At 38.8% G+C, this 10974-nt stretch overlaps 1 non-coding gene across 1 annotated transcript; it reads left to right on the top strand.

Annotated features, from left to right (window-relative positions):
• The first annotated feature begins 373 nt into the window (after positions 1-373).
• On the top strand, positions 374-513 carry LOC113832417. The gene has a single exon (XR_003479691.1). It is a non-coding gene; the product is annotated as a small nucleolar RNA ACA64 (small nucleolar RNA).
• Positions 514-10974: the final 10461 nt, after the last annotated feature.

The following is a 10974-nucleotide window of genomic DNA, read 5'->3' as shown; positions in this document are numbered from 1 at the left end:
AAGGCTTACAGAAAGAAGTCTGTACACAGTGACAACATTTTGAGCTTTGTGATTGATTCTCTCATAGTCCAGAGTCCCAAATACAGTACAAAGAATGTTTAATGGTTGTTGTATTTTCTAACAGGCACACGCTTCTCTTTATAATGAGCATATCCTGACTTTTCACTGGCTTACTGTGCATCCCCAAGGCTGGGTGGGATCCATAGTTTGTGATTGTGCAGTTCAGTCTTGTTTTTCTAAGAGAAATTCAGAGTGAATACATGATGGCTTTTTGCCTTCCTTGTTCATTTAATTTCCTCTGGTTCAGAATGAGTCATCATGGAAAAAGAGTTTGATAAAATCCATTATATTAAAAATTGCCTCCAAAGTCAATGTTCGTTTAAAATTACCCCTGGTATTGGCCTTGATGGTTATGTGGAGGTTAAGATTGGCTGCTTAGAACCAATAGAGGCCTTACATCACCACCTGCTACCTCAGGGGTGTGGGGAAGGTGAAACCCAGGCTCTGAGAGTCATGAAGGATTGCTTAGCTGCTTGAATGTTCTGACTTCTGGCAGTGGTCCTAACCACATATTTTCTTCACAGTTTCTGGAGGCAGATGTGGCCTGGATAGCAAGGATGACAGGGTATAGGTGTCCCCATTGCTTAATTAAATTGTTTAACTTTTAAAAAGTTATTTTGAAGGCTTCTGCCTTTTATCTAGGTTTTGGTTAATGGAAAGTTTCTATCAAATTACTGTGAACATTTTTTTTTATCAGAATTTTTTTTTTTAAACAAAAATACCACTGAGTTCATTTTGTGTTGGCCGACTACTCCTGGGCATGATGCCTACCCCTAAGTGTGGTTAATATACTCAATGAGGCTCTATTGGAGAAAACTAAGATATCCTTTGCCAGAAGGTATCAGAAGCTTGTTGATTATGGGTAGAAGCCAATGTCCACTTTCCCTTCTCAATGTTGGAACCTCACTTAGCTTAAACCTATCCAGGACCTGTACATGCTGCTTTAGTCTCTGTGAATTCATATTTGTATCAATCCTTTGTACCTGGAAGCCACTGTTTCGTTGGGGTCATCCATTCACTTTTGTCTCCTACAATCTTTCTCCTTCCTCATCTACATAGCTTGCTTAGGCTTGTGGGGAGGGGTTTGTTGACCATGTCCCATTTCCGACTGAGTGCTCCAAAGACACTCACTCACTACATTGTCCAGTTGTGGTTAAAGCATTTATCTAATTGTTCTTTATCAATAAAAGAAATCAAGAGTCAGATATTGGGGTAAGAACCTCAAAGATCAGAGAAGCAGGGGAGCAGCCACAAGTCACCTCCTACCTCTTATGTTCCTTCTCTGAAAGGGCCCAGATCCTCTCTCAGCCCCAACTTACTACTTCTTATCTCCCCTCTGTCTATAGACCTCCAAACCTCTATGGATAATTTTGGTCATCTAGTGACTAGCTCCACTCTCTGGCTAAAAGCAAGTTTTATTTGTCAAAATATAATCAAAATATCAAACAACATTTCCCCCTTTTTGTCTAAATAAAAAGTGAAGGTTTTTAACTAACATAGTAAAACTGTATACATTAAGTACAATAACTATATGCAAATATATACAGGCAAGAATTACATTATCAATATACAGTTCATTTGCATTGACAAATTCAGAGTAAATAATGCATTATCTATCTTATTTTGGTGAGTCCAAAGTGTTGTACCTAATTCACTCTCTATCTTAACTTGTATTACTAATCTTAAACTATCTTTTTATGTCTCTTAACCTTATGCAATTTATAGCTCTCTTATAGGTTTCCTTTCTGAATTTGGTAACAAGGAAAATGGTAATTATAACTATCTAGTCTTCAAAATCCATCGTAGACCTGAGAAGGATATAAACAGGAAGTGTAGAGCAAACATCTTCCAAAACTATGAAATGACAGAAACAGCTGGCTGCCTGGATAGTCATCCAAGGTTTCTTTGTAATGCTGGGGCATCCATTTTTGACCTGTAGGCCTAGAATATCTGACAGACTTTTCTGTGAAGTAGGATTTTTGAAGGACAGTCCCATCTTTTCTTATCAAATTTTAGCAGTCAATTTCTTTTGTGTCCTACTTGTACAATTTGGAAAGCATACTGTCAGTAATCTAGGCAAAGGCAATTTCTTGACCAGTGGCTAACTTTTACAACAAAGAAAGTAAACTCCATGTGGAATTTCTTCAATACCCATCATCTTCTTTGAAGTAGACATATCTCAGTCATAAAAACCTTATGTTATTAAAACATATTAAGTATCATAATCCGTAGATCTCTGAGGTGTTTGAGGACCACCTATCTTTCTAAAATATAGCTTGTTTTGAATTTGAAAGCATACCTAACATGACTACAAGTTTGATTGTAATAGGTGACTAATTATTAACTGCATTTCTTTATTATCCTAAATAGTTTGTAAGGATAACTTTTAAGGACTAGAAATTTACATTACATTGTTAAATGAGCTATATAGGTACAATAACTTGAATAAGAGTAGAAACATATGTACAGTTTATTCTAACAAAAATACCTTAAATTTGTATCAATATACAAAAATCCATACCAAAAGACTAATAGTTGCTTTTTTGATTTAAAAGGGTAGATACAATAATCTACTCTTTTATCCTATCATTTCTGTATCTGCCCTTTTCTTTTCATACCAAGATCCCTGAATCTGATCTCCTTTGTTCAGCTTTTTTCCTGACCATTACCAATAATAACTTATAACCAACTCCCTTAAACAATGACAAATATCCATAACTCATTGAATGAGCAAAAACCTCCCATCCTACCTCTTGGGAATGTGGGTGTCATGTTTTTAAATTACTTCCTGTTGTCTGGGGAGGATGGCATCTTTAGGGGACCCTGAAAATATTGGTATAATTATCAAGTCCCAGGAAAGATAACTGTATCATTTGTTGTCCAGTTTCTGTGTAAAGGGAAAGTACAGAGCTCATCTCGACTCCTGTAGAGGGTCAGGGAGGCTGGACTGTCTCAGCTAGCCACCTTGAAATTGTCCTGAGCAGTTTGTAGTCCAAAGCTCATCTTTGGATAATGTTTGTCATCAGAGTGGCATTACCCCAATCCAAGTGAAATCATCATTTTGGGGCCCCATCCTCCTTTTGGAGATTTCAAAGGTCACTGTTAGTCATGGTCATGGTTCACTGCAGAAAACCTAAACATTTTATATGCCATACATAGCAGATTTCAAAGAGGTTAAAGAACCATAATTGTCATGTGCATCCAGAGTACAAAAACTTAATTCCTAGTTTTCTGACTCAAACCTGTAATCACATGCAGAAAGCTAGATGAAGCCATTTTTTAGAATTAGTTACTACTCTATGTGACCATTAATATCATGAAAAAGTTTAATATATACATATTAATTTTATAAATTTTGAGATAATATTTATACCTTAAGAAAAGTTTAAAGAGTCGAAGTAAAACCAAAGAATTATGAGATTAGTGGCAATAGAATAGTTATTTAATTTTGGTTTTACTTCTGTCCCACATCAGGTGGCTCTTCTGACACGAGACAGAGATTTTAGATTTTACTTTAATAAGCCTGCTCAGGTTTAGAGGAGGAGAGAGCCATGCTCCAACTCCAAAGGCAGCTTTAATTTTTAAAATTTTTTTATTTTAATTAGAAAGAATATTATTTTACATGTCAATCCCAGGTCCCTCTTCCTCTCCTCCTCCCCTGCCCCCCCCAACTAACACCCTACCTATCCCATACCCTTTCTGCTCCCCAGGGAGGTTGAGGTCTTCTGTAGGGGGTCTTCAGAGTTTGTCATATCCTTTGGGATAGGGCCTAGGCCCACCCCCTTGTGTCTAGGCTCAGAGAATATTACTCTATGTGAAATGGGCTCCTAAAGTCCATTCCTATGCTAGGGATAAGTATTGATCCACTGCAAGGGGCCCCATTGATTTCAGAGGTCTCCTCACTGACACCCACATTCAGGGGGTCTGGATCAGTCCTATGCTGGTTTCCCAGCTACCAGTCTCGGGACCAAGAGCTCTCCCTTGTTCAGGTCAGCTGTTTCTGTGGGTTTCACCAGCCTGGTCTTGACCTCTTTGCTCATCAGTCCTCTTTCTCTGCAACTGGATTTCAGTTCAGTTCAAGGTTTAGCTGTGGGTGTCTGCTTCTACTTCCACCAGCTGCTGGATGAAGGCTCTAGGATGGCATATAAATTAGTCATCACTCTCATTATCAGGGCAGGGAATTTAAGGTAGCCTCTTCTCTGTTGCTTAGATTGCTAGTTGGTGTCATCTTTGTAGACCAGTTTTATTTTATAATTGAACTGAGACTTCAAAAATACCATTTTTGTTATATGTCTTTGGAGAACAGCAGAAACAAATATTTGGGAAGATTTATGAAATCGTATTCTATTGGAAATGTGATAGATATACCAATAGGCCAATTTACTCTTTTTTTGGGACATTTTCTCTGGATGATTCATCCTTTTTTTTTTTTTCAGATGTCTCATTTGTCCAGTGTTCTTTAAATTCCTTAGTTGGATGCCTTTATTCTCCTGGTAAAACAAAACAAACAAACAAAAAAACCCTTCCCCTACCCTAACTTTGGGGGAATTTCTCTTTTGGCAAGTTATATTTGATCAAATAAAAAGAATTTGTTAGCCTTAAAAGTTAGTTAAGATTGAATAGTTGTGCTGTTTGATGATAAATCACCTTTTCTAATCAAGAGGTCTCTCTTCAAATCTAATATTTGTCAATTTTGATGGTATACATAGCTTTTCTTCTCCTGTGGAAACAAAAGCAAAACCTCATCACCAATGTAACCCATATCCAGGTTTCCATTCTGAGGTCAACACATCTTTAAAGTATGCCCTACATTGGATGCCAAGTAAAACATTTAATTGTTCTTTAATAATAAAAAATCAAGAGTCATGTATCAGAGTAAGAACACGAAAGATCAGAGAAGCAGGGAGCAGCCACCAGTCCCTTCCTAACTCTTCCATTCCTCCCTCCAAAAGGGCCCAGGTCCTCTCTCAGCCCCACCTTACTACTTCCTGTCTCATCTCTGTCTACAGTCCTGTAAACCTCTATGGCTAATTTTTGTTAGCTAGTGGCTAACTTCACCCTCTGTCTCCAAGCAAGTTTTATTTGTCAGAACACAATCAAAATATCACACAACTTGTAGGTCTTTGTGTTAGTTCCCATATATTATAAGAATTAGTTTTTCTGATGATGGGTTAGCAAGACATTGATCTATGAGTACACCAGCATGTTGTTAGGTGTCATTTTATTGTTATATTCCTTTAGCTTCAGAATAATAGTATTTGATTTTCCCCTAGGCCCATGGGTTATCCAGTCTCAGGTTTTTGGCCACTCTTGCAGTGTCTGGAATGAGTTCCAACTCATGGACAAAGCCTTAAATCCAACCAGAGAGTAGTTGGTTACCCTCACAATGTTTGTACCACTGCTTCTTAGCATAGCTTGCAGGCAGGTTGCAGGTTGCAGGATTTGCAGTTGGGTTGATTATTGCCTTTCTCCTTCAATAATGTGCAGAATATCTCACTTTTAGTACCATGGATGTTTGTCAGTAGGAGTGAAGCATGAAGTTATGTGCCAGTTCAACTTCTCTGTGTGTGATGAGATATGTAAGTGTTTGCTTTAGCAATAGGGACTTCCTAACAGTTTGTGGTGAGCAACCAATATATTGACTTGGGGATGGCCTATAATGGGGAAACATGTACAATGGGGTCTTTTTGGCCAGTTACTATACAAAATATAACCTCCTCCTGGCACCAGAGGTTTTACAAGAGATCTAGTTGGGACATTCTCTCCCCTATTACTAGTGACTCCATTTAGATTCCTTTCATATATGAATATAACGTAGGACTCTTCTACTATAACTGGTCTTCATATGTCCCCTCAAATGGCCATTAGTGATAGTTGTCCCTTCTTATATTTCTTCCCTTATACCTATTTTCCATCTCCTTCCCAATGTAATTCTCCCAATCTTTTATTTATTTATTTATTTATTTATTTATTTATTTATTTATTTATTCTAGTTAGGGAACAAGCTTGTTTCACATGTAAGTCCCTTTTCTCCTCTCCCATCCCTCACCCCCATCACTCCTCCCCCCCCCCAGCCATCCCCCACCCATCCACCCACCACTTCCCAGGCAGGGTAGGACCCTCAATGGGGGCTCTGCAAAGTCCACCAAATCTTCCTGTGCTGTCCTGGGCCCTTCTCCATGTGTCCAGGGCCACAGTGTAACCCTTCATGTGAGATGGGCTCTCAAAGTCCCTTCTTGCACAAAGAAAAAATAGTAACCCACCACCAGAGGCTCCCTGAAGTGCATAGGCCTCCTTATTGACATCCATGTTCAGGGGTCTGGATCAGTCTTGTACTGGCCTCCCCAACAGCATCTGGGGTCCATGTGCTCTCACTTGTTCAGGCCAACTGTTCCTGTGGGTTTCTCCAACCTGGTACAGACCCCTTCATTCTTCATTCCTCCCTCTCTTCAACTAAATTCCTGATTTCAGCTCAGTGTATATCTGTGGATGTCTGTCTCTGCTTCCATCAGCCACTGGGTGAGGGCTCTAGGATGGCATAAAGAGAAGTCATCAATCTCATTTTAGGGGAAGGACTTTTAGGTTATCCTCTCCACCATTGCCTGGATTGTCAGATCGTGTCATCCTTGTAGGTCTCTGGAGATCTCCCTGGTTCCAGAACTCTTCTCGAACCTATAGTGGCTCCCTCTGATATGGTATCTCTCTTCCTGCTCTCTCTCCTCTATTCTTCCCCCAACTCGATAGTTCTGCCCCTCCATTTCCTCTACTCTACTCCTCTTCTCTTGCTCTTATTGTAGCAGCTCCGTCCCCCTACCCTCATGCTCCCAATTAGTTCAGGAGTTCATGTCACTTCCATTCCTGGGGACCATTTATCCATTAGAGTCCATCATGTTTCCTAGTTTCTTTAGTGAAGAGGATTATAGGCTGGTAATCCTTTACTCTAGGTCTAAAATTCATATATGAGTGAGTACATACCATGTTTGTCTTTTTGTGACTGGGTTACCTCACTCAGGATGGCTTCCATCCATTTGCCTGTGAATTTCAAGATTCCATTACTTTCTTCTGCTGAGTAGTACTCCATTGTATAAATGTACCACATTTTCTCAATCCATTCTTCAGTTGAGGGGCACCTAGGTTGCTTCCATGTTCTGGCTATTACAAACAATGCTGCTATGAACATGGTTGAACATATGTCCTTGTTGTATGAACATGCACTATTTGGGAATATACCCAAGAGAGGAATGGCTGGATCTTGAGGTAGACTGATTCCCATTTTTCTGAGCAACCGCCATCTGATTTCCAGAGTGTTCTTACAAGTTCGCACTCCCATCAGCAATGGAGGAGTGTTCCTTTTTCTCCACATCCTCTCCAGCATAGATTGTCACTGGTATTTTTGATTTTAGCCATTCTGACAGGTGTGAGGTGGTATCTCAGAGTTGTTTTGAGTTGCATTTCTCTGATGGCCAATGATTTTGAGCACTTTCTTAAGTGTCTTTCAGCCATTTCAGATTCCTCTGTTGAGAATTCTCTATTTAGTTCTGCACCCCACTTTTTAATTTCATTGTTTGGTGTTTTGGTGGCTAGCTTCTTGAGCTCCTTATATATTTTGGAAATCAGTCCTCTGTCAGATGTGGGATTGGTGAAGGTATTTTCCCATTCTGTGGGTGGTTGTTTTGTCCTACTGACTGTTTCCTTTGCCTTGCAGAAGCTTCTCAGTTTCAGGAGGTCCCATTTATTAATTGCAGACCTCAATGTCTGTGCTACTGGCATAATTTTCAGGAAGCGGTCTCCTGTGCCAATTTGTTCAAGGGTAATTCCCATTTTCTCTTCTAGAAGATTCAGTGTGGCTGGATTTATGGTGAGATCTTTGATCCATTTGCACTTAAGTTTTGTGCATGGTGATAGGTATGGATCTATCTGCAATTTTCTGCATGTCCGAATCCAATTGTACCAGCACCATTTGTTGAAGATGCTATCTTTTTTCCATTGTATAGATTTAGCACCTTTGTCAAAAATAAGGTATTCATAGGTGCCTGGGTCAATATCAGGGTTTTCAATTCGATTCCATTGGTCTATCTGTAAATATTTGTGTCAATACCAAGCTGTTTTCAGATCTATGGCTCTTTAGTAGAGCTTGAAGTCGGGGATGGTGATGCCTCCAGAGGATCCTCTATTGTAAAGAGTTGTTTTGGCTATCCTGGGTTTTTTATTTTTCCATATAAAGTTGAGTATTGTTCTTTCAATGTCTGTGAAAAACTGTGTTGGGATTTTGATGGGGATTGCATTGAATCTGTAGATTGCTTTTGGCAGGATTGCCATTTTTACTGTGTTAATTCTACCTATCCAAGAGCATGGGAGATCTTTCCATTTTCCGGTATCTTCTTTAATTTCTTTCTTTAAAGTCTCAAAGTTCTTATTGTACAGATCTTTCACTTTTTTGGTTAGTGTTACCCCAAGATATTTTATGTTGCTTGTGGATATTGTGAAAGGTGATGTTTCCCTGATTTCTTTCTCATTGGATTTATCATCTGTATATAGTAGGGCTACTGATTTTTTTGAGTTAATTTTGTATCCTGCTACCTTGCTGAAGGTGTTTATCAGCCATAGGAGTTCCCTGGTAGAGTTTTTCAGGTCACTAATGTGGACTATCATGTCGTTTGCAAATAGTGAAAGTTTGACTTCATCCTTTCCAATTTGTATCCCTTTGATCCCATGTTCTTGTCTTATTGCTATAGCCAGAACTTCAAGTACAATATTGAAGAGATTGGAGAGAGTGGACAGCCTTGTCTTGTTCCTGATTTTAGAGGAAACACTTTGAGTTTCTCTCCATTTAGTTTGATGTTGGCTATTGGTTTGGTGTATATTGTGTTTATCATGTTTAGATATGTTCCTGTTATTCCTGTTCTCTCCAAGATCTTTATCATGAAGGGATGTTGGATTTTGTCAAAGGCTTTTTCAGCATCTAGTGAGATGATCATGTGGTTTTTCTTTTTCAGTTTGTTTATATGGTGGATTACATTGATGGATTTTCGTATGTTGAACCATCCTTGCATCCCTGGGATGAAGCCTACTTGATCATGGTGGATGATTTTTCTGATATGTTCTTGGATTCGGTTAGTCAATATTTTATTGAGTATTTTAGCATCGATGTTCATGAGGGATATTGGTCTGTAGTTCTCTTTCTTAGTCATATCTTTGTGTGGCTTGGGTATCAAAGTGATTGTAGCCTCATAGAAAGAGTTTGGCAATATCCCATCTGCTTCTATTGTGCGGAACAGTTTGAGGAGTACTGGCATTAGCTCTTGTTTGAATTTCTTGTAGAATTCTGCAGTGAAGCCATCTGGCCCTGGGCTTTTTTTGGTTGGGAGGCTTTTGATGACTGCTTCTATTTCATTAGGGGTTATGGGTCGATTTAAACTGTTTATCTGATCTTGATTTAATTTTGGTAAGTGATATTTATCCAGAAAGCTGTCCATTTCCTTTAGATTTTCCAATTTTGTGGAATACAGGTTTTCAAAGTATGACCTAAAGATTCTCTGGATTTCCTCAGTGTCCGTTGTTATATCCCCTTTTCATTTCTGATTTTGTTAATTAGCATGCTCTCTCTCTGCCTTTTGGTTAGTTTGGCTAGAGGTTTGTCTATCTTATTGATCTTCTCAAAGAACCAACTCTTTGTTTCATTGATTCTTTGTACTGTTTTCCTAGTTTCTACTTTGTTGATTTCGGCTCTCAGGTTGATTATTTCCTGGAGTCTACTCCTCCTTGGTGTGTTTGCTTCTTTTTGCTCTAAAGCTTTCAGTTGTTCTGTCAATTCTCTAATGTGACTTTCCTCCAGTTTCTTCATGTGGGCACTTAGTGCTATGAACTTCCCTCTTAGCACTGCTTTCAGAGTGTCCCATAAGTTTGGGTATGTTGTGTCTACATTCTCATTAAATTCTAGGAAGTCTTTAATTTCTTTTTTTATTTCTTCCTCAACCCAGGAATGGTGCAATTGGGTGTTATTCATTTTCCACGAGAATGTAGGTTTTCTGCAATTCGTATTGCTGTTGAATTCTAGCTTTAATGCATGGTGGTCTGATAAGATACAGGGGGTTATTTCAATTCTTTTGTAACTGTGGAGGTTTGCTTTGCTGCCAACTATGTGGTCAATTTTTGAGAAGGTTCCAATGTGGCACTGAGAAGAAGGTATATTCTTTTGTGTTTGGATGGAATGTTCTATAGATATCTGTTAAACCCAGTTGGGTCATAACTTCTGTCAGATCCTTTGTTTCTTTGTTAAGTTTCTTTCTGGTGGTCCTGTCTAGTGGTGTAAGGGGGGGTGTTGAAGTCTCCTACTATAAGTGTGTGTGGTTTTATGTGTGGTTTGTGCTTTAGTAATGTTTCTTTTACAGATGTGGGTGCTTTCATATTTGGGGCATAGATGTTCAGGATTGAGACTTCATCTTGATGGACTTTTCCTGTGATGAGTATGAAATGCCCTTCTTCATCTCTTTTGATTGCTTTTAGTTTAAAGTCTAATTTGTTAGATATTAGGATTGCTACACCAGCTTGTTTCTTGAGCCCATTTGATTGGAAAATTTTTTCCCATCCTTTTACTCTGAGGTATCACCTGTCTTTGAAATTGAGGTGTGTTTCTTGTAAACAGCAGAAGGATGGATTCTGTCTTCGTATCCATTCTGTTAGCCTATATCTTTTTATGGGTAAGTTAAGACCATTGACATTTAGGGATATTAATGTCTATTGTTCATTAGTTCTTCTTTGTTTTGGATTTATTGTTGGTGGTGTCATTGGGTGTGGATTTTGCCCTCCTGTTTCTTTTTGTGTTTGGTAAAATTAGATTATCTATTGCCAGTGGTTTTTGTGAGTGTAGTTATGTTCATTGGGTTGGAGTTTTCCTTCCAGAACCTTCTGTAG

The sequence above is a fragment of the Cricetulus griseus genome (assembly GCF_003668045.3).
Source record: "Cricetulus griseus strain 17A/GY chromosome 1 unlocalized genomic scaffold, alternate assembly CriGri-PICRH-1.0 chr1_1, whole genome shotgun sequence".
Classification (NCBI taxonomy): Eukaryota; Metazoa; Chordata; class Mammalia; order Rodentia; family Cricetidae; genus Cricetulus; species Cricetulus griseus.
The sequence above is the reverse complement of the archived record's forward strand: the minus strand, read 5'-3'. Positions and strand labels throughout refer to the sequence as shown.